The sequence below is a fragment of the Aquarana catesbeiana genome, linkage group LG05, assembly GCF_042186555.1.
Source record: "Aquarana catesbeiana isolate 2022-GZ linkage group LG05, ASM4218655v1, whole genome shotgun sequence".
NCBI lineage: Eukaryota > Metazoa > Chordata > Amphibia > Anura > Ranidae > Aquarana > Aquarana catesbeiana.
The window spans coordinates 390,093,768-390,118,258 of NC_133328.1; positions in this window are offsets into that span (position 1 = coordinate 390,093,768).

Here is a 24,491-nt window from a genome sequence, read left to right on the forward strand (position 1 = left end):
CCTGCCCAAGAACCGCCTAATCTGTGACATGCCCACCAGGTGGAACTCAACGTTGGCCATGCTGCAGCGGCTGCACACGCAGCAGAGGGCCATAAATGAGTACCTGTGCGACTATGGCACCAGGACAGGGTCAGGGGAGCTTGTTTTTTTTTCCCCACGCCAGTGGGCCATGATCAGGGATGCATGCACTGTCCTGTCACCATTCGAGGAGGCCACGAGGATGGTGAGCAGTGACAGTGCATGCATCAGTGACACTGTCCCCCTTGTCCACCTGTTGGAGCACACGCTGCGTGGAATAATGGACAGGGCACTTGAGGCAGAACAGAGGCAGGAAGAGGAGGACTTCCTTAGCTCTCAAGGCCCCCTTTATCCAGACAGTGTTCCTGCGTGCCCGCCGATCACACAGGAAGAGGACGAGGAGGAAGAGGAGGAGGAGGAAGATTGTGTCAGTATGGAGGTGGAGCCTGGCACTCAGCATCAGCAGCAGTCTTTAAGGGATCAGTCCCAAGAAACACATGGACTTGTACGTGGCTGGGAGGAGGTGGCTGCGGACCATGTCGTTCTTAGTGACCCAGAGGACTCCGGACCGAATGCCTCAGCAAACCTACGCTGCATGGCCTCCCTGATCCTGCAAAGCCTGCGTAAGGATCCTCGTATTCGTGGTATCAAGGAGAAGGACCAATACTGGCTGGCAACCCTCCTTGATCCACGTTACAAGGGTAAGGTTGCGGACCTTATCTTGCCATCGCAGAGGGAGCAGAGGATGAAACATCTTCGGGAGGCCTTGCAGAAAGGTCTGTGCAACGCGTTCCCAGAGACTGGGAGGTTACAAACTCCTGTTTCTGGACAACGTGTTGCTGAGGCTTCGGTCAGTCAAAGAAGGAGCGGTGGAGAAGGTGGCCGTCTGACCGATGCGTTCAGACAATTTTTTGGTCCGCAGCCCCAAGGTATGATCGGTTCCAGCAACCATCGCCAGCGTCTGTTTTACATGGTGCAGGAATACCTAGGGGCAAGATCAGACTTGGACACCTTTCCCACCGAAAATCCTCTGGGTTACTGGGTCTTGAGGATGGATCACTGGCCAGAGCTTGCACAGTATGCAATTGAGCTACTGGCCTGTCCTGCATCCAGCGTTCTTTCGGAACGCACATTCAGTGCTGCTGGAGGCGTGGTAACCGATCACAGGGTGCGTCTGTCCACCGACTCGGTCGATCGGCTGACCTTCATAAAAATGAATGAGTCTTGGATCACCACCAGCTACCAAGCACCTGATGCTGATGTAACCGAATAATTTTTTTTGAAATCTCAGATCCCTTCAAAGACTGCCTATGCTGATGCTGAGTGACTATCCCTGAGTAATTATCCTCTTCCTCCTCAATCATCACGCTGATAGCTTGTTGCAGTGTTGTGGCACCAGCACCAGTGCCTAAGGCCCAATTTTTCTGCCCCTGTCTAACAGGGGCGTGTAATTACAATTTTTGATGCAATACTTTGCAGCAGGGCTCGTTCCTGCGTTCCAACTAGAGTGTCTGTGAGGGGTTGCAGTGTTGTGGCACCAGCACCAGTGCCTAAGGCCCAATTTTTCTGCCCCTGTCTAACAGGGGCGTGTAATTACAATTTTTGAAGCAATAATTTGCAGCAGGGCTCGTTCCTGCGTTCCAACTAGAGTGTCTGTGAGGGGTTGCAGTGTTGTGGCACCAGCACCAGTGCCTAAGGCCCAATTTTTCTGCCCCTGTCTAACAGGGGCGTGTAATTACAATTTTTGAAGCAATAATTTGCAGCAGGGCTCGTTCCTGCGTTCCAACTAGAGTGTCTGTGAGGGGTTGCAGTGTTGTGGCACCAGCACCAGTGCCTAAGGCCTAATTTTTCAGCTCCTGTTCAACAGGGGCATGTAATTACAATTCTTGATCTAATATTTCACAGCAGGGCCCTGTGAGGGCTTACAGTGTTGTGGCCACAGCAACACCTAAGGCCCAAATTTCTGCTGAGTATATAGGGCAGGACCCTACTTTCAAACATCTAACTTACAAACGACTCCTACTTGCAAACGGAAGGAGACAACAGGAAGTGAGATGAAATCTACCCCTAGGAAGGGAAATTCTCTCCTGTAAGAGTTAATATGGGAAAACAAGTTCTCCTTTCCACTGATGCTTTCCAATCCTTGTTCCACAAAAAAACCCAAATTTTCAAAAAACATTTTTCATTGGGACAAAAAAGTGAGGTGAAATCTTCTGAAGAGGAGGAAAGACAGCAAAACAAATGTCACAGGGGTGATAACCCTTCCCTATGTTTTCCAAAAAGCTTAGAAAAGATTTTTTGGCTGGAGCTAAACACGTTAAAAATGTTCAAAATTACAAACAGATTCTACTTAACAACAAACCTACAGTCCCTGTCTTGTTTGCACCGCCTGTATACTGCTGTTCAGAGTATATAGGGCCTGGTGGCCCCACACCTTTCCTTATTTTAATTTGGGTGCGGGGTTCCCCTTAATATCCATACAAGACCCAAAGGGACTGGTAATGGACTGGGGGGTACCCATGCCGTTTGTCTCACTGATTTTCATCCATATTGCCATGACCCGACATGACATTAAACCCGCAAGCAGTTTTAAATGAGATTTTTTCCTTTAAAAATGACATTTGGTGCAGGGACTGTTCTAAACATGGGAAACACGCGTCACTTTACAGGCATACTATAGACACCCCCCAGGTACGATATTTAAAGGAATATTTCACTTTTTTTTTTTTACTTTAAGCATCATTAAAATCACTGCTCCCGAAAAAACGGCCGTTTTTAAAAGTTTTTTTTGCATTGATAGATGTCCCCTGGGGTAGGACCCGGGTCCCCAAACCCTTTTTAGGACAATACCATGCAAATTAGCCTTTAAAATGAGCACTTTTGATTTCGAACGTTCGAGTCCCATAGACGTCAATGGGGTTCTAACGTTCGTGCGAACTTTCGGTCCGTTCGCGGGTTCTGGTGCGAACCGAACCGGGGGGTGTTCGGCTCATCCCTAGTTGGGTGTGAACTTGCATAATCTGTGGAATCTGCAACACCCTCCAGGGTCTATTGTAACTGGACGGGTATTCATTTATTGGGAGAATCGTTACTCACTTTGTGGGCTGAGAGTTGGGTTAGAGCAAATGTAATTAATTTGCCCCTAACTGGATAACATTTGGTTGGTTAAAGAATTGGGTATCATAAGTAATTGTCATTTTATATTTTCATATAATATTTTTTTTTTTCATCTCCATGTTCCTGGTCTCCTCCAGTATTTTTCAACAACTTCCTGTTTACATGTACCTGCTCTAGCGTCAGTTGCAAAGAATGATCTACACTAATTCTTCTGATCGCAGATATGTCAACTCACCCTAACATTCAGAAAGTCACCCTGCATGATGTATGAATCTCACTTGATTTCTTTCTTTCTTAGATTGACATTTTAGTGATCATGACAATGGTGGGCCATGCCTGCACAATAGGTGTTGGCACAGCCGCTTGTGACAGAGAGACAGTGTCATTTGATTTAAGTTAGATAGAGTAGGCAGGCGAGTCAGTTAGCTGCACTTACAAAGTATTGTGTATATATATATATATGCATCCTAGCTGAAGACAATTGCTGTTGTTCTGATCCTATTAATACCACAGGCAGGCAGCTGCAGTATTTACAGTTAGTGTACTGTGTCCTCTGCACAGTGTGCACCTAAAGCTACCTGAAGAAAATTGCTGGTGTTCTTCTGATCCTATTAGTACCACAGGCAGGCAGCTGCAGTATTTACAGTTAGTGTACTGTGTCCTCTGCACAGTGTGCACCTAAAGCTACCTGAAGAAAATTGCTGGTGTTCTTCTGATCCTATTAATACCACAGGCAGGCAGTTGCAGTATTTACATTTAGTGTACTGTGTCCTCTGCACAGTGTGCACCTAAAGCTACCTTAAGACAATTGCTGTTGTTCTGATCCTATTAATACCACAGGCAGGCAGCTGCAGTATTTACAGTTAGTGTACTGTGTCCTCTGCACAGTGTGCACCTAAAGCTACCTGAAGAAAATTGCTGGTGTTCTTCTGATCCTATTAGTACCACAGGCAGGCAGTTGCAGTATTTACAGTTAGTGTGCTGTGTCCTCTGCACAGTGTGCACCTAAAGCTACCTGAAGAAAATTGGTGGTGTTCTTCTGATCCTATTAGTACCACAGGCAGGCAGCTGCAGTATTTACATTTAGTGTACTGTGTCCTCTGCACAGTGTGCACCTAAAGCTACCTGAAGACAATTGCTGTTGTTCTGATCCTATTAATACCACAGGCAGGCAGCTGCAGTATTTACAGTTAGTGTACTGTGTCCTCTGCACAGTGTGCACCTAAAGCTACCTGAAGAAAATTGCTGGTGTTCTTCTGATCCTATTAGTACCGCAGGCAGGCAGATGCAGTGTTTACAGTTAGTGTACTGTGTCCTCTGCACAGTGTGCACCTAAAGCTACCTGAAGACAATTGCTGTTGTTCTGATCCTATTAGTACCACAGGCAGGCAGCTGCAGTATTTACAGTTAGTGTACTGTGTCCTCTGCACAGTGTGCACCTAAAGCTACCTGAAGAAAATTGCTGGTGTTCTGATGATCCTATTAGTACCACAGGCAGAGACAGGGGCGGATCCAGGGGGGGGGGAACGTGGCAATTGCCCCCTCCGAGAAATTTGTGACAGCTGAGGCCAGTCAGCGGATGAGTGAGCGGGCGGGAGGCCAAGTGTGCCGGTTAACGAGGAGCAGGTGGGCCAGGTGAGAGAGAGCCTGAGCGGGCTGCGGGCAGGTCAACGGACGAGTGAGGGGGGGTCGCCAGCTGAGTGTCCGGGCATGCAGGGCAGACAGTGAGTGAGGGGGCGGGCCGGTCCACAGGTGAGTGGAGAGACTGGCCAGTCAGTGAGCCGGCAGGCGGGGAGCAGAGAGATGACATCATCTCTCACCGCCCGCTCTGCATAACTGCAGTTCCGCCCTCACTGTACAGCCGTGGGCAGCAGAGAGATTACATCATCTCTCTGCTGCCTGCCTTCACTCTGACAATCTGCACCTTAGCAGGCCAACCACAATGAGCAACATGTGGCAGGTGACGTGGCAAGTGTAATCCGCAATGTGTGGCAGGTGACGTGGCAAGTAACAACCAGCAACATGTGGCAGGTGACGTGGCAAGTAACAACCAGCAACATGTGGCAGGTGACGTGGCAAGTGTAATCCGCAATGTGTGGCAGGTGACGTGGCAAGTAACAATCAGCAACATGTGGCAGGTGACGTGGCAAGTGTAATCTGCAATGTGTGGCAGGTGACGTGGCAAGTAAAAACCAGCAACATGTGGCAGGTGGCGTGGCAAGTGTAATCCACAATGTGTGGCAGGTGACGTGGCAAGTAACAATCAGCAACATGTGGCAGGTGACGTGGCAAGTGTAATCTGCAATGTGTGGCAGGTAACGTAGCAAGTAACAACCAGCAACATGTGGCAGGTGACGTGGCAAGTGTAGTCCGCAATGTGTGGCAGGTGACGTGGCAAGTAACAATCAGCAACATGTGGCAGGTGACGTGGCAAGTGTAATCCGCAATGTGTGGCAGGTGACGTGGCAAGTGACAATCAGCAGCATGTGGCAGGGGACCTGGCAAGTGACAATCAGCAGCATGTGGCAGGTGACGTGGCAAGTGACAATCAGTATCTGGTGGCAGGCAAGTGACAATCCGCAGCTTGTGGCAGGGACGTGGCAAGTGACAAGCTGCATCTGAAGGCAGGTCGACGTGGAAAGTGACACACTCGGGGCTGCCACAGATTCTGCATTATGGTGAGTTGAACCATTTCATTTTATATTACAATGTAATAATATAAATAATGCTCTTCAATCATTCTGACACCATAACAACCATGGTGCAATGATGATGAAAGCGCTAACACCAGCCACTGCCTCAATAAATTGCCTGCAAAAAAACATATTTTCTGGCAGTGCCCCTCCCGAGACTAGACTCTGGATCCGCCCCTGGGCAGAGAGCTGCAGTATTTACAGTTAGTGTACTGTGTCCTCTGCACAGTGTGCACCTAAAGCTACCTGAAGACAATTGCTGTTGTTCTGATCCTATTAATACCACAGGCAGGCAGCTGCAGTATTTACAGTTAGTGTACTGTGTCCTCTGCACAGTGTGCACCTAAAGCTACCTGAAGAAAATTGCTGGTGTTCTTCTGATCCTATTAGTACCACAGGCAGGCAGCTGCAGTATTTACAGTTAGTGTACTGTGTCCTCTGCACAGTGTTCACCTAAAGCTACCTGAAGAAAATTTCTGGTGTTCTTCTGATCCTATTAGTACCACAGGCAGACAGCTGCAGTATTTACAGTTAGTGTACTGTGTCCTCTGCACAGTGTGCACCTAAAGCTACCTGAAGAAAATTGGTGGTGTTCTTCTGATCCTATTAGTACCACAGGCAGGCAGCTGCAGTATTTACATTTAGTGTACTGTGTCCTCTGCACAGTGTGCACCTAAAGCTACCTGAAGACAATTGCTGTTGTTCTGATCCTATTAATACCACAGGCAGGCAGCTTCAGTATTTACAGTTGGTGTACTGTGTCCTCTGCACAGTGTGCACCTAAAGCTACCTGAAGAAAATTGCTGGTGTTCTTCTGATCCTATTAGTACCACAGGCAGGCAGCTGCAGTATTTACAGTTAGTGTACTGTGTCCTCTGCACAGTGTTCACCTAAAGCTACCTGAAGAAAATTTCTGGTGTTCTTCTGATCCTATTAGTACCACAGGCAGGCAGCTGCAGTATTTACATTTAGTGTACTGTGTCCTCTGCACAGTGTGCACCTAAAGCTACCTGAAGACAATTGCTGTTGTTCTGATCCTATTAATACCACAGGCAGGCAGCTGCAGTATTTACAGTTGGTGTACTGTGTCCTCTGCACAGTGTGCACTTAAAGCTACCTGAAGAAAATTGCTGGTGTTCTTCTGATCCTATTAGTACCACAGGCAGGCAGATGCAGTATTTACAGTTAGTGTACTGTGTCCTCTGCACAGTGTGCACCTAAAGCTACCTGAAGAAAATTGCTGGTGTTCTGATGATCCTATTAGTACCACAGGCAGAGAGCTGCAGTATTTACAGTTAGTGTACTGTGTCCTCTGCACAGTGTGCACCTAAAGCTACCTGAAGACAATTGCTGTTGTTCTGATCCTATTATTACCACAGGCAGGCAGCTGCAGTATTTACAGTTAGTGTACTGTGTCCTCTGCACAGTATGCATCTAAAGCTACCTGAAGAAAATTGCTGGTGTTCTTCTGATCCTATTAGTACCACAGGCAGGCAGTTGCAGTATTTACAGTTAGTGTGCTGTGTCCTCTGCACAGTGTGCACCTAAAGCTACCTGAAGAAAATTGCTGGTGTTCTTCTGATCCTATTAGTACCACAGGCAGGCAGCTGCAGTATTTACATTTAGTGCACTGTGTTCTCTGCATAGTGTGTACCCAAAGCTACCTGAGGACAATTGCTGTTGTTCTGAGCCTATTAATACCACAGGCAGGCAGCTGCAGTACTTACAGTTAGTGTACTGTGTCCTCTGCACAGTGTGCACCTAAAGCTACCTGAAGAAAATTGCTGGTGTTCTTCTGATCCTATTAGTACCACAGGCAGGCAGATGCAGTATTTACAGGTAGTGTACTGTGTCCTCTGCACAGTGTGCACCTAAAGCTACCTGAAGACGATTGCTGTTGTTCTGATCCTATTAATACCACAGGCAGGCAGCTGCAGTATTTACAGTTAGTGTACTGTGTCCTTTTCACAGTGTGCACCTAAAGCTACCTGAAGAAAATTGTTGGTGTTCTGATGATCCTATTAGTACCACAGGCAGAGAGCTGCAGTATTTACAGTTAGTGTACTATGTCCTCTGCACAGTGCGCACCTAAAGCTACCTGAAGACAATTGCTGGTGTTCTCATACTAATAATACTACAGGCAGGCAGTTGATTCTGCTAGCTGCAGTATCAGTATATATATGCATCCCAGCTTTGTATAGCTACATCTCACTGCAGGCCATTAGTATGTCTGGAAGGCCAACAAGGAGAGGCAGACAGTCACAAGCCAATAAAAGAGGGCAAGCAGGCTTTGTGTCTAGAGGCAACAGTGCTGGTCGTGGAGACGGTGCATCCTCATCAGCACGTGGCCGTGGGACACACTTGTCCTTTTTTTCGGCAGCTGGCCATGTTGAGCCGCAACATGCGGAAGACTTGGTAGAGTGGATGACCAAGCCGTCCTCATCCTCCTCATCCTCTCTCACCCAGGCTCAGGGTACTTTGTCTGGCAAAGCAGCTGCCAACGCGGCCTCTTCCCTCGGCTCAATGGCATCAGTCACTCCTTCCCTAGCCCCACCATGTCCTCCTGAAGAGTCCCCCGAATTGTTTGACCACAGTGTTGGGTACATGCTCCAGGAGGATGCCCAGCATTTTGAAGGCTCTGATGATGGTACCCAGCTAGAGGAAGGCAGTAACTTGAGCCCAGAGAGAGGGGGTGCCCAAGAAGGACAGCAATCTGGCAGTCATGTTCCCCCAGCTGCAGCATACTGCCAGGTTTGCTCCAGTGATGAGGAGGGAGGGGATGATAAGGTCACTGACTCCACGTGGGTGCCTGATAGGAGAGAGGAGGAGGAGGAGGCACCACATCCACATGCCCAGCAGTTGAATGCTAGCTTGGCTAAATTGCTAGCACTTCAACTGCTGCCTTTTCAGTTGGTAGACTCTGCCCCCTTCCGTGAGTTTGTGGAATGTGCAGTTCCTCAGTGGCAGGTTCCCAAACTCCACTTTTTCTCATGGAAGGCGATTCCGGCTCTCTACCGGCATGTGGAAGGCAATGTCTTGGCCTTGCTGGACAGGGCAGTCAGCGGTAAGGTGCATATTACCCCTGACTCATGGTCCAGCAGGCATGGACAGGGATGTTACCTATCTTTTCACCGAGTGACTCTTCTGGCAGCTGGGAAGGATGCAGGACAGGGTGCAGTAGTGTTGGAGGTTGTTCCGCCACCACGCCTCCAGAATTTTACTAGTGGTGATTCTGCCACACCTCTCTCCTCCACCCCCCTCTTTTTCTTCCTCCATGGCCTCTTCCTGTGCTGATTTGTCCTCGGAATCAGCGGTGCTCCGTAGGTGTTCAATGGGCTATGCAAGCATGCAGGCAAAAAGATGCCATGCTGTGCTTGAGCTGGTGTGCTTGGGGGACAGGAGCCACACTGTGGCAGAGATTCTGTCAGATCTGCAGGGGCAGGTTCAGAGGTGGTTGACGCCACACCAGCTTAAGCCAGGTATGGTGGTTTGTGACAATGGCACCAACCTCCTCTCCGCCCTCCGACAGGGACAACTGACCCATGTGCCCTGCTTGGCTCACGTCCTTAACTTGGTGGTGCAGCGGTTTTTGGGCAGGTACCCGGGCTTACAGGATGTCCTGAGGCAGGCCAGGAAAGTCTGTGTGCATTTATGCAGGTCATATAATGCCAGTACTCGGCTGGCTGACCTCCAAAAGGAATTTAACCTGCCCAAGAACCGCCTAATCTGTGACATGCCCACCAGGTGGAACTCAACGTTGGCCATGCTGCAGCTGCTGCACACGCAGCAGAGGGCCACCAATGAGCACCTATGTGACTACGGCACCAGGACAGGGTCAGGGGAGCTTGTTTTTTTTCCCCACACCAGTGGGCTATGATCAGGGATGCATGCACTGTCCTGTCACCATTTGAGGAGGCCACAGTGACAGTGCATGCATCAGTGACACTGTCCCTCTTGTCCACCTGTTGGAGCACACACTGCTTGGAATAATGGACAGGGCACTTGAGGCAGAACAGAGGGAGGAAGAGGAGGACTTCCTTACCTCTCAAGGCCCCCTTTATCCAGACAGTGTTCCTGCGTGCCCGCCGATCACACAGGAAGAGGATGAGGAGGAGGAGGATTGTGTCAGCATGAAGGTGGAGCCTGGCACTCAGCATCAGCAGCAGTCTTCAAGGGACCATTTACAGTCCGAAAAAAAATGGACTTGTACGTGGCTGGGAGGAGGTGGCTGCGGATCATGTTTTCCTTAGTGACCCAGAGGACTCTGGACTGACTGCCTCAGCAAACCTACGCTGCATGGCCTCCCTGATCCTGCAAAGCCTGCGGAAGGATCCTCGTATTCGTGGTATCAAGGGGGGGATCATTACTGAGTGGCAACCCTCTTTGATCCACGTTACAAGGGTAAGGTTCTTGCCGTCGCAGAGGGAGCAGAGGATGAAACATCTTCGGGAGGCCTTGCAGAAAGGTTTGTGCAGAGGGAGCAGAGGATGAAACATCTACGGGTGGTCTTGCAGAAAGGTTTGTGCAAAGTGTTTCCAAAGCCTGGGAGGCTACAATTTCCTGGTCCTCCTGGACAACGTGTTGCTGAGGCTTCGGTCAGTCACAGAAGGAGCGGTGGGGAAGGTGGCCATCTGACCCATGCGTTCAGACAAATTTTTAGTTCACAGCCCCAAGGTCTGATCGGTTCCAGCAATCATCGCCAGTGTCTGATTCACATGGTGCAGAATCACCTAGGGGCAAGATAAGACTTGGACACCTTTCCCACCGAAAATCCTCTGGGTTACTGGGTCTTGAGGATGGATCACTGGCCAGAGCTTGTACAGTATGCAGTTGAGCTACTGGCCTGTGCTGCATCCAGTGTTCTTTCAGAATGCACATTCAGTGCTGCTGGAGGCTTTGTAACCGACCACAGGGTGCGCCTGTACGAATGGTCGATCGGCTGACCTTCATAAAAATGTCTTGGATCACCAGCTACCAAGCACCTGATGCTGATGTAACCAATTGATTTTTTTTTTAATGTGAGATCCCTTCAAGACTGCCTATGCTGATGCTGAGTGACTATCCTGTTATGCTGAGTGACAATCCTCTTCCTCCTCAATTTTCATGCTGATAGCTTGTAAGAACATTTTTGGTTCTGGGCACCGCCACCAGTGGCCAAGGCCCAATTTTTCTGCCCCTGTTTAACAGGGGCGTATAATTACAATTTTTTGCTGCAATACTTTGCAGCAGGGCTCATTCCTGCGCTCCTACTATAGCATCTGTGAGGGGTTGCAGTGTTGTGGCAGCAGTGGCTAAGGCCCAATTTTTCTTCCCCTGTTTAACAGGGGCGTGTAATTACAATTTTTGATGCAATACTTTGCAGCAGGGCTCATTCCTGCGCTCCAACTATAGCATCTGTGAGGGGTTGCAGTGTTGTGGCACCAGTGCCCAAGGCCCAATTTTTCTGCCCCTGTTCAACAGGGACATATACCGTATTTATCGGCATATAACACGCACAGGCGTATAACACGCACATTCATTTTAAGAGGGAAGTTTCAGGAAAAAAACTTAAATTTTAAATAAGGAACTTTGAAGCAAAATAAGGATCAGTGCCCATCTGAAGCCTCACCATTGCCATCAATGCAGCCTGATCAATGCCCATCTGCACCTCACAAGTGCCATCAATGCAGCCTCATCAGTCCACATCAATGCAGCCTCACCATTGCCATCAATGCAGCAGCCTCACCATTGCCATTAGTGCAGCCTGATCGATGCCCATCTGCAGCCCAGAGGGGACAGGGAGGGGGGTGGGACGAGCGCCGACAGATTACATACAGATTACATACAGTGAGAATCTCCTATGATAGACAGAACAGTGGTCCAATGGAGGCCCAGGAGATGGGAGTTCCTATTACAGAGGCCGCCAAGTAAACAGGAGATTCTCACTTTATGTAATCTGACGGTGCTCGTCCTGCCCCCCCTCCCTGTCCCCTCCGAGGCAGCTAAAACTGAAGTATTGGCGTATAACACGCACGCACTATTTGTACCCAATTTTCATGGTGAAAAAGTGAGTGTTATACGCCAATAAATACAGTAATTACAATTCTTGATCTAATATTTCACAGCAGGCCCCATTTCTGCGCCCACCAAGAGTAACTGTGAGGGTTTACAGTGTTGTGGCAACACCACCGCCACCACCAAAGGCCCAATTTTTCTGCCCCTGTTCAACAGGTGCATGTAATTACAATTATTGATATCATATTTCACAGCAGGGCCCGTTCCAGCGCCCACCAACTGTAACTGTGAGGACTTACAGTGTTGTGGCACCAGTACCACCACCAAAGGCCCAATTTTTCTACCATTGTTCAACAATGGCATGTAATTACAATTCTTGATCTAATATTTCACAGCAGGGCCTGTTCCTGCACCCACCAAGAGTAACTGTGAGGGCTTACAGTGTTGTGGCAACACCAACACCTAAGGCCCCAATTTCTGCAAAGTATATAGGGCAGGCCCCTACTTTCAAACATCCAACTTACAAACGACTCCTACTTGCAAACGGAAGGAGACAACAGGAAGTGACATGAGATCTACCCCTAGGAAGGGAAATTCTCTCCTGTAAGAGTTAATATGGGAAAAAACGTGTCTTCTCTTCACTGATGCTTTGTCACCAATCCTTGTTTCACTAAAAACCCCAAATTTTCAAAAAACATTTGTCATTGGGACAGAATGTGAGGTGAAATCTTCTGAAGAGGTGCACAGACAGCAAAACAAATGTTACAGGGGTGATAACCCTTCCCTATGTTATCCAAAAAGCTTAAAAATAGATTTTTTTGCTGGAGCTACACTTTAAAAATGTACCTGTTCCAAATTACAAACAGATTCAACTTAAGAACAAACCTACAGTCCCTATCTTGTTTGTAACCCGGAGACCTCCTGTATACTGCTGTTAAGAGTATATAGGGCCTGGGGGCCCCACGCCTTTCCTTTTTTTAATTTAGGTGCGGGGTTTCCCTTAATATCCATACAAGACCCAAAGGGTCTGGTAATGGACTGGGGGGGGTATCCATGCCGTTTGTCTCACTGATTTTCATCCATATTGCCGGGACCCGACATTACATTAAAGCCGCAAGCAGTTTTAAATGACTTTTATTACTTTAAAAATGTCATTTTGTGCAGGGACTAAGCAGGGAAAACATGCACCACTTTACAGGCATACTATAGACACCCCCCAGGTATGATATTTAAATGAATATTTCACTTTTTTTTCACTTTTAGCATCATTAAAATCACTACTCCCGAAAAAACGACCGTTTTTAAAACTTTTTTTTGCACTGATACATGTCCCCTGGGGCAGGACCCGGGTCCCCAAACCCTTTTTAGGACAATAACTTGCATATTAGCCTTTAAAATTAGCACTTTTGATTTCAAACGTTCGAGTCCCATAGACTTTAATGAGGTTCTAAAGTTCATGCGAACTTTCGGTCCGTTCGCAGGTTCTGGTGTGAACCGAACCCGGGGGTGTTCGGCTCATCCCTAGTGGTCAATGGGAGTCATAAATGCCCCATCTCCATGGCAGCGATAATTATACCCACATCAGTGTTAGTAATTATAACCCCTATGTCAGAGAAAGAAATGTCCCTACCGCTGTGGTCAGGGGTAATAATACATGACAGTGGAAATAATGCCCCATCATTGTTCTTTAGTAGGCACCTACCTTCATGCCTAGCTTCATGTCCTGTGCCTCTCCGTCAAAGATATCATGGCTAGAACTCTAGAGACCACATTGGGAGGCAAATCACTCATCGAGTAAGTGGATGGGGGAATCAAGTCAGTTTTTTTTTTAAAATCAACCCACTCCGTTGAATGAAAAAAAAAACTGTATCATTCATAAGCTGTTTAAAAAAAAAATTAAATTTAAACATTTACATATCGCATTTTCAAAGGAGATAATATGAAGTTGAGTCCCTGATATCATGAAAAATATTTTTTTTCTGATCAGTCCCTTTTTTACAACACAATTATTGACAGTTCATCTTTACATAGAACAGAACAAATGAGTATTTCAAAGCAGCCTAGTTCCCAATAATTGGCTATGAATTGCTGAGGAGGCAGATTGGCTACACAAAGGAAAAAAAAAATCATTATGTATAAATGACTGCTAGAGGCCTAGGGACACCTTAAAAAACATTAGTTTTCCCAGAAATTGTATTAGTAGCTCTGTAATAATAATATACATTCTGTATTGTGTCAGTATATCCTGATTAAAAACAAAAATGAGGCTAAAAATGAGCTTTGTCATGCACTGCTAGGAGTTATTAATTCTTAAGGACATAAAACTGTCTAATTAGTGCTATTCAATTACAAACCCATTTCCTGAGCATTCCAAAGGAACCTCATGATAATTAAATATCTAATGAAGTTGACATAATGTAATAAAGTGACAATTTTATATAATAAAGACATTAAAATTAGGTCACAGGATATGCTAGAGGTTTTAATATGCAGGTTTGGTGCACCACTGATTATTAAGTTATGGCACTTTTCAAGGTATATAACATTAGAAAATCAACAGTTTGGTTACCTTCATCCAAATTTTATGTATTATTTTTTATTTTTTTTAGTATAATTGTGAATGGGTGTAAGAATGATACTTTTTGTACATTACATAGTTAGTAAGGTTGAATAAAGACACTAGTCCATCCAGTTCAACCTGAGTGAGTGTGGGTGCATGTCTACAAGTGTCCCTATACCTGTACATGTCTCATTAAGATACTCCTCTATTATATATTTAAGGTACCCATATAGTGCCATCAATTTATGCAGCACTCCACACATACATCACACCGTACCCTCAAGGAGCCCACAATCCAAGGTCCCCAACTCACATTCATATACTAGGGCCAATTTTGGACAGAAGCCAATTAACCTACCAGCATGTGTTTGGAGTGTGAGAGGAAACCAGAGTACCCGGAGGAAACACATGCAGGCACAGGGAGAACATGCAAACTCCAGGCAGGTAGTGTCATGGCTGGGATTTGAACCAGCGACCCTTTTTACTGCTAGGTGAGAATACTACCCACATTAGAGGATAAATAACCAAACAGAGTCATCAGTTTAAGTATTATCTTAAGTTGTGTAAAAAGATGGAAACGGTTGTATATAAGTAAATGTATGTTATTGGAAATAACAATAAAAAATACTTAGTACTTTCTGCAATTTCTACTCACTTAAAGTAAAGTACAATTCAATAAAAATCTTCTGTTAGGTTCCAACAGCTGTCTAAATTTCTTCAGATATCCCCTCACTTGCTGTCTCTATAACCACTAGGCAAAAAAAATCAAGAATTTAGGGGACTGGGTGTCACCAGGACAAATTTCAGTGGTGAAAATATGACTTATATGTATATGCAAAAACAATATGTAGAATCTATCGTTATTATGACGGTATACTGCTTGCTAACTTTTTAATTCATTACATCCAAACCATGGCACTACCTCCCTGGAGTTTTCATATTCTCTCTGTACCTGCATGGGTTTCCTCTGGGAACTCCAGGCTTCTACAGTGATTTATGACTTCTACAGAATGCCAATCAGGTATTACATATGCATACCAAGCTGGTCCAAAAAAAGTAAAATAAATATAATATATCATCCTTGGAGTTTAACTTTAACCACTTGACCTCCGGAAAGGTTTTTCCCCCTTCATGACCAGAGCACTTTTTGCTATTCAGCACTGTGCTATTTTAACTGGCAATTGGTCGGTCATGCAAGGCTGTATGCAAATTAAATTCATATAATTTTTTTTCACACAAATAGAGCTTTCGTTTACTGGTATTTGATCACTACTGGGTTTTTTATTCTTAGTGATATAAATAAAAAAAGCTAAAATGTTGAAAAAAATATTTTCTACTTTCTGTTTTAAAACATATCCAATAAAATCAAAGTTCTTTATCAGTTTAGGCCAAAATGTGTTCTGCTACATGTCTTTGGTGAAAAAAAAAAAAAAATCCCAATAGGCGTCTATTAATTGGTTTCTGTTAAAATTACAGTATAGCGTCTACAAACCATGGTATATATATTTGAAAATTGATGCATCATTATATCTTAATGGCAAAATCTTTTTTCTTGAGGCCCTTAAAATGCCAGGACAGTAAAAATATTCCCCAAATGACAGTCCAAGGTAATATGTAAGCGGCATGGTGAGTTTTTTGAAGTAGCAATTTGTTTTTACAATTTTTTGGAAAATAAAGAAACTAAATACAATTTTTGTTTTTTTTCACAATTGTTTTTTTTTTACATACTGTCAGCAGTGCAGTACAATGTCATCATATGACTGGTGTGGCGGTGATCAGGAATACTGACTGGTGACAGTATGTGAAAAAAACAAAAACTATTTTTTTATTCAATTTTTTTAAACTTTTTTTTTTCCTTTTGAATCAGGGATTTTTTTACACTGTTTTTGCTGTTACAGCAATGAATACTGTAACAGGATTCATTTCAACTGTCATACACGGGTTGCCATTCGTTAAAACAGTTTCTGTTGACATGCTGTGATTGACTACAGCTAATCACATGTTACAGGGTGCTGTGATTGGTCCAGATACTATGTGATAGCTGTTGGCCAATCGCAGCACTTCTACAGAAAAAGTAGCTGTTGTGAATGAAACTCATTCATAACAGTTGTGTACACATTGTGATAATGTGATCTCACAGTGATCACGTGAACCCTTAGCTGCTCATAGCACCCAGATATCGGGAATCGGATACAGCAGTACAGGAGCGGTGTGCTGCATGCCCCAGGGGGCACAAATGTGCAAATCAATGTCCATGCTGCTCACCCACAATAAAAGCACCATGGGCAGTCTTAAGGTGGTTAAAATATAAGTACAGAAAAAAAAAAATTTGTGCAGCATTGTATAAACACCAGAAGTAACTATGATAACGCATTGCCTGAGGAAACTGAACATACTTATTTGATAATGAATGAAAATCAGCACACTGAAGTGAACATCCCTCTGTTGATTCTGTTCTTTCCTTATTTCAGCATATGTATTATCAGCACATGTGCATTTCTGCAGATTATGATTGGCTCCTAGTGCTAACCTTCCCTCTTACAATCTAAGTGTAGCACTAACTCTTGGTGGAGCTGCTGGTTTAAGCGGGCTTGTTACCTTCACTCTCCTTCCCTCTGTTTCACCGGCACCAGGTGTTTAGGGTTCCATTGAGATTACCTCTGGACAATACACGCACCAACACTTGAGTACGTTTTCAATGCTTTATTAAACAATTTACTAAGGAAGTAGCAGGAAAGAGGCAGAAAGGGAACTGCAGAAGAAACTCAAATATCTTCTTGTAAGATTCTTGACAAATGTCCTGGTAGAATTTGGATATTACAATAGAATGCGATCCCCTTGTGGGACATACTCTTTGCACGCCTGGATAGGCCTCTCTCACTTGCCTAGCAGCCAGTACGTAGCACGAACAAAAGTCTCTGCCACAGACTTGTTTGGGATAAACCTGTACAATCCTCTGCCACAGGATGTATTGGTCTTTCTGCAATGAACGTCAGTCACAGTGCTTGAACCTTTAAGCCAACCCGGCAACACTATGCTGTATAGTTACTTTAGGATACGTCCTCCAACCGAGTCACCAGGCCACTCTCCAGACCAGCACGCTGCGTGATCCTTCCATGACGGGTCCTCCCCTGGGATCTCCTCGGTTGTCCAGCTTCTTCACTCGGGATAGACAGCTCAGGACCATTCCTCGGCTGCTGTGGTAGGCCCCAGAGAAGCTTCTGGGCCCACCCCTGCACCGCAGCGACGTGGGCCTCCGGAACGGAGGACCACGAGATTGCTCTCTAACGCATACCTGTCGGCCAGGAGGGCCAGCAGGTGGCTGTAAAACGACCCCCACAATATGGCGTCTGTCCCATAAATACCCTCGCTCAGAATGCAACTTGGAGGACCACCTCCACGAGTTGTCTCCGGGACAGAAGAGCATCCATACGCTTCGACACGTTGCCTTTCCAACACTGACTAGTGATAACAGCGACACCCACCGGTCAGTATGGAAACACACACAACGTCAGCCAAGCTGAAACAGAGGCAAACGTAACCTTCCTAACGAACAAGTTACTAAATTTACCTAACATATGGTAGATCGTAAATCTACCAGCGCTACATACTCCCTCCACTACAGTAGACGTTGTCCCCAACATCTGTCCAAAAACAGTAACAGTAATTCCCAAGCCTGGGAGTAGGTATTTGAGTTTCTTATAACTTGGATAGACAAAGAGAGAGGAAAAGACAGTGGAAAGACATTATAAGACTTACATCTACAAAACATTATGTTCACATCTGCAAACAAAACCATACTATGACTGTACATAACCTCACTATCTATCTAGCTGAAAAGCCTCCCAGCTTGATAGGAGATCCAATAGTCCCTGAAAAGGAAAACATATTTAACACACACATATACTGTACAATATCAGGAGCAAAGCCTCATCTCATCTTTTTTTTTTTTTTTTTTTAAATGAGCCTCCCCTCCTTTTATCCACATTGGAATAAACTTAAGAAGTCCATCCCTGTAATATTATCTCTTCAAATAAAGAAAAATCCGGCTAGCAAAAAGAAGTCCTTGGATTTTAAAACACTGAACAGATTATGTAGATCTTGACCACGCAGATTTCTTTACACTGACACTAACTAGCTAACTACTTGCAAAGTTCTTTTGTCCAGAATCACCCATAGAACCGGGGATCTGGCAAAGTCAGTGTCTTTACCGATTTATCCACTGTGGTGATGAAATAGACAACATCATCCTTTCCGGGCCTGCAAATGACCACTTTGTCAGCATAGATGTGCCGACCGAAATTCCAGTGCATGAAACATCCACTAAAACGTTCATCCATCTTAACGGAATATTCAGTCTTTCGGAAAGGCTTAGGCACAGACAAATAGTCCCAAACAGCTTCACTGTACCATAGTTCCCGATTAGTTTCAATCACTTGCATTATGTCCTGGGGCACATAGGGAAACTCCAAACCATACTCGGCAGCCACACGCTTGTTCAACATTCTTTGCAAACGTGCAACTTTGGGCAAAGATCTGTCCTTCCCCATACCAGGCGGTACACAGGAATAAAATGATTTGCTCACCATAGACCCAGCCGGTGTCTGTAGTGAACTAGCAACTTTTGGCAAAGTCCCAGTAACAGTACTGTGTGGCTCCACACAGGGTGACGTCTTCCCAGAACTCAGGGCTGTCCATTCAGGGAGAGTCATAGCAGAAGCAACATCTTCACCTTGTGACCATAACAGCTCTTGTGACATAGTCTCAAATAGGTCATCATCCCCAGAAAGATCCGACATGGATTCTATTTCCGAATCTCCCAACTCTTCCGCTGGCAGATATCTATTTACAGTCCCAGATACATTCCCCATCGGTGGCTTACCCATTCCTGACGTGGACTCTGGTAGCTCTGGTTCAGGTAACCTCTGAGGTAGGCCGCGGGAAGCCTTCACATATCCCACCTTCCTTTAAACAGATACAACAGGAGTAGGTGTAGTGGACGCAGAAATCAAAGTAATGTCCCCTGAGGAGACAACAGCAGCAGCGTCTCTTTCCGAAACATTCTCAGCAACAACAGGCAAAGTGGTGGCCTGTCATTCTCTCTCTGTAGCGGTAGCAACTTCTACTGTGGTGATACCTGTTGCCCAATCCATCCGATAAGCACGGGGCGACGTGGTAGGTTGCTCCACCACAAACAAGTACTCTCCACATTGCGGACATCGGCCAAACGGACGGAGATGTACGGCCAATCCTTCACATTGGTGGCAGATCATGCCCAGTCCCTCAATATCTCCTGAGGTATACAGGACAAACCTCCCCTGCGGCTTCAAACGAACTCCAGTATCTGTGAGCAGAGTTCCAGATAGCACAGTATTCATCACGGTGCTTGCAGGGAACATTCTCGGTCCCATAATTGGCTACATCGCTGAAAAAGACATGGCCACACTCTGATCTTCTCAGCACGATCACGAGGCCTCTCTTCTCCTCTGGCGCCAAACACATACATGTGTCCCACGCGGTAACAAGTTGGGTAGACTCCTCCAACTTGTTCTTCTGGTCACGTAGCTCCCGGGCATTCACTGGTGCCCGCCGTCTACGCACTCAGAAATAAAGTCCTGCAGTTTAACCTTTTTCCTTCCTGAAGGATTTTTTCAAAGTCCAGCTCTCTCCATAAACTCCCGGTAAAACACTTCTCTGGGTTGCGAGAATTGACGGTCAACAAATCCCGGACGACGCCCCCACATGTAGCACTAACTCTCGGTGGAGCTGCTGGTTTAAGTGGGCTTGTTACCTTCACTCTCTTTCCCTCTGTTTCACCGGCACCGGGTCTAGGGTTCCGTTGAGTTTACCTCTGGACGATACACGCACCAACACTTGAGTACGTTTTCAATGCTTTATTAAACAATTTACTAAGGAAGTAGCAGGAAAGAGGCAGAAAGGAAACTGCAGAAGAAACTCAAATATCTTCTTGTAAGATTCTTGACAAATGTCCTGGTAGAATTTGGATATCACAATAGAATGCGCTCCCCTCGTGGGACACACTCTTTGCACGCCTGGATAGGCTTCTCTCACTTGCCTAGCAGCCAGTACGTAGCACGAACAAAAGTCTCTGCCACAGACTTGTTTGGGATAAACCTGTACAATCCTATGCCACAGGATGTATTGGTCTTTCTGCAATGAACGTCAGTCACAGTGCTTGAACCTTTAAGCCAACCCGGCAACACTATGCTGTACAGTTACTTTAGGATACGTCCTCCAACTGAGTCACCAGGCCACTCTCCAGACCAGCACGCTGCGTGATCCTTCCATGACGGGTCCTCCCCTGGGATCTCCTCGGTTGTCCAGCTTCTTCACTCGGGATAGCAGTATTATGATAGTTTCAGGCACTTACACTTATTCCATCAAAAAAGTTTCATGATTTAAAAAAAAAAAAAAAAAAGCAATACTGCATTCATTAATAGAGTTTTTTAGAACTATCTGGAGTTCAGCTACTAAACTTCATTGGCCATGTCTATAATGTATGTGTAGTTGTCACATCTTCTAAATCCCTATTTCGCTAAAAGAACATGGCACCAAAATGGAAAAAACACAGCTTTTGTAGTCTGCTTATCTGATCCAAAAAGATTTAAATCATGTGAGTACTTCCTGCTCTTCGCACGACAGTCATGTATTATCTTTATAAATAAAGAGTGACAAGAAAATAGGCAGAGATGGTCATGATATACAGACCAAGATTCAAGCTTTATTTTTAGTTTTTGTGTGCATATGGTTTGACAGTAGTAACGTACAACTGTACTCTAATAACATAACTGGCATCAAGAATGTATGCTGCTATAAACAGTAACCTATGCATATTCTCCTGTGTTTTTCTGAGTAGACCTGATACCCCAAAAGTTATGTCAGTCTCAACTTTAGAAAGGAAAGCTGGCCTACCTCTTCCGGTTTCACACAAATCATTATTGGTCTTTCGATTATTTGCAGCAGCATGAAAAATCCAACATGCTGGTTGTACCCAAGTTGATTAATCAATCAACTTGGGTACAATCAGCCTACCCATACATTGTTCAAATCTCGCCTGGTCCCTGCTGAACCAATTGAGATTCGAACTGTCTATGGCCGGCTATAAGCCTCGTATACACGGTTGGATTGTTGGCCAACCGAGCGTTTGATTTTTGTCAAAAGGGCATGTGCCAGGATCTTGTCTTGCATACTAACAGTACACAATTGTCGTGCAACAAACACGAATGTAGTGACGTACTACGAGGAATTTCAGCTCTTGAGCGCCACCCTTTGGGCCCCTTCTGCTAATTTTGTGTTTGGCGAGCACTGATTCCGAGCATGCGTGTTTGTACGTTCGACTTTTGTGTGACGGATTTGTGTATTGACCATACGAAAATCTGACGTCAAACCGTTGTCTGTCGAGAATTTACTAGCCTGTCATCCAACATTTGTTGGCCGAAAGTTGAACAACAATTGTCAAAAGGCGCGTACTAACGGTAAGATTTTAGGACAACAGTCTGTCAACAGACAATCCCCTGCCAACAATCGTACCATGTGTACAAGGCTTAAGGCTCTGACCTGGAAATAAGCATGCAGATTAGGAATTCTTACTTGCAATCTGATTTAATTTGCTGCCTGTTTACTCTAAGTGGTTTAAAATGTGTTGCAGTCAGAGAATCAAGCACCACAGCCAGACAACTATCATTTTTAATAGAGGGGCAACAATAGCAAATTCCAAATTTTTTTTGGCAAAGTTTTTTTAAGTAGATCTGTGTCCAAAACATGGACAATAAACTGTTTACAAATTCTTAACAAGCAATAGAATAGTTTTAAAAACGGCATCCTGACCTCTCTAGCTGTGTTTAATAAAGTTATTCTTTCTCCAGGAGCCTAAAATATAACAAAGCATCTCTAGAGTTAAACTTCAGAGGGTTTCTAATAGTTTAGGACCACCTGCCGGTTCTTTATATTAGAAGGCTGTCAGCCTGCCAAGACTCTGCTCTCATAGAAAACAACACTACCTGTGTTTAAATTTTAAAAATTAAGTTTTACAGCTTATAGATACAGAGCTTAATATGGTTTTGTTTTAACCATTTAAGGACCGAGCCTCTTTCTGAGATTTGTTGTTTACAAGTTAAAAACATTTTTTTTGCTAGAAAATTACTTAGAAACCCAAAACATTATACATTTTTTTCTCTAACACCCTAGAGAATCATTGCAATACTTTCTGTCACGCTGTATTTGCGCAGCGGTCTTACAAGTGCACTTTTTTTGGAAAAAATACACTTTTTTGAATTAAAAAATAAGACAACAGTAAAGATAGCCCAATTTTTTTATATTGTGAAAGATAATGTTACACAAAGTAAATTGATACCCAACATGTCACACTTCAAAACTGCGCCCGCTCGTAGAATGGCGACAAACTTTTACCCTTAAAAATCTCCATAGGCGATGTTTAAAAAAATTCTACAGGTTGCATGTTTTAAGTTACATAGGAGGTCTAGGGCTAGAATTATTGCTCTCACTCTACCAATCGCGGTGATACCTCACATGTGTGGTTTGCACACCGTTTTCATATGCGGGCGCTACTCACGTATGCATTCGCTTCTGCACGCGAGCTCAATTTTTTTTTTTATTATTTATTTTACCTTTTATTATTTATTTTTACACTGTTCTTTTTTTTTTTTTTAATTGTGACTTTTATTCCTATTACAAGGAATGTAAACATCACTTGTAATAGAAAAAATCATGACAGGACCTCTTATAAGACCTCAGATCTCATATTTACACTAAAATGCAATAACAAAAAAAAAATTGTAATTTAAAAAAAATTATTTACACTTCATTTGTCCCTGGAGTTGGCCTTCAAATTAGCTGCAATGAAAAACACATTTATGATATTTTTAATGACTACACAGCTACATAATTATTGTTTTGTATGTCTGCCCGAGTTTGCGTTACAATGAAAATCTTAGAAAAAAACTCACTTTCGTTAAAACAGTGTATTGTTTACATGGGTACCCCATCCCTAACAATACCAGACATAGGAACAAGTAGACTTGTGTAAGATGGAAAATTTAGTTTAGTTTTGTTTTCATTCGTAAAATACATCATTTCGTTCTTTTATATAGATTTGTTGTTACGTTAATTCATTTTTGGATAATTCGTTATTTCTGTAGAGTACAGATATTCGTTATAACGAATCAATTTGTTTTATTGTTTAATTGTTTTGTTTTCGGATAATTCATTATTTATGTATGTATATTTATTCGTAATAACGATTCATAGTTTGGAAAGTCGTTTGTTTATTGAATCCAATAACACACACAATGACAATATCTCTTCTCCTCTGCTCAAATACAATACAACACCCTTTTCACTCAGTTCTCAGGAATGCACTTTGCCAGTAATCCAACCTCCCGCTCAAAATTAATCAGCTGATTGGACTAAGATATTTACTCCGAGTTGACCTTTTGTTTCAATTAGATCTTTAAGGAATTAATAGACATGTACATTTTCGTCCGAATGCATTTTCGTCCGAATTTCAGGTATTTTCGTTATCGTTTTAACAAACGATAACGAAAGTGCAGAATCTGAAAAACAAAAGATCCAACATAAACAAATGCTTTATTTTCGTTTTCGTTGCGACAACAGTTCGATATAGATAGGAGATTTGACATGATGCTGACAATAACAATCTGTGTCCATCAAACCTGTGGTCGAATGTGCCTAACCTTAACTCTATTAGTCCAAGATTATTCTACATAGAGAAAAGATTCGACATAGAGAGAAAAGATTCGATGTAGGGGAGAAAAGATTCGACGTAGGGGAGAAAAGATTCGACGTAGGGGAGAAAAGATCACTGCTGGAATTGGGTGGGGGAAGTAAAATAAAAATAATGATGATCATGAATGTTATTGGCTGATTGTAACCAAAGAGGAGGAGCAGTAAAATAGCTAGAACTAAGTACACACGTATTTTGGCTAATGGTGTCTGTTGAAAGTTCTAAGAAGATGCGACGGAGCAGGTAAACTATACGGCGTCGTACAGTTTAGCTGCTCCGTCGAATCTTCTTTGAACATTCGACAGACACCATAAGCCTTCAATGA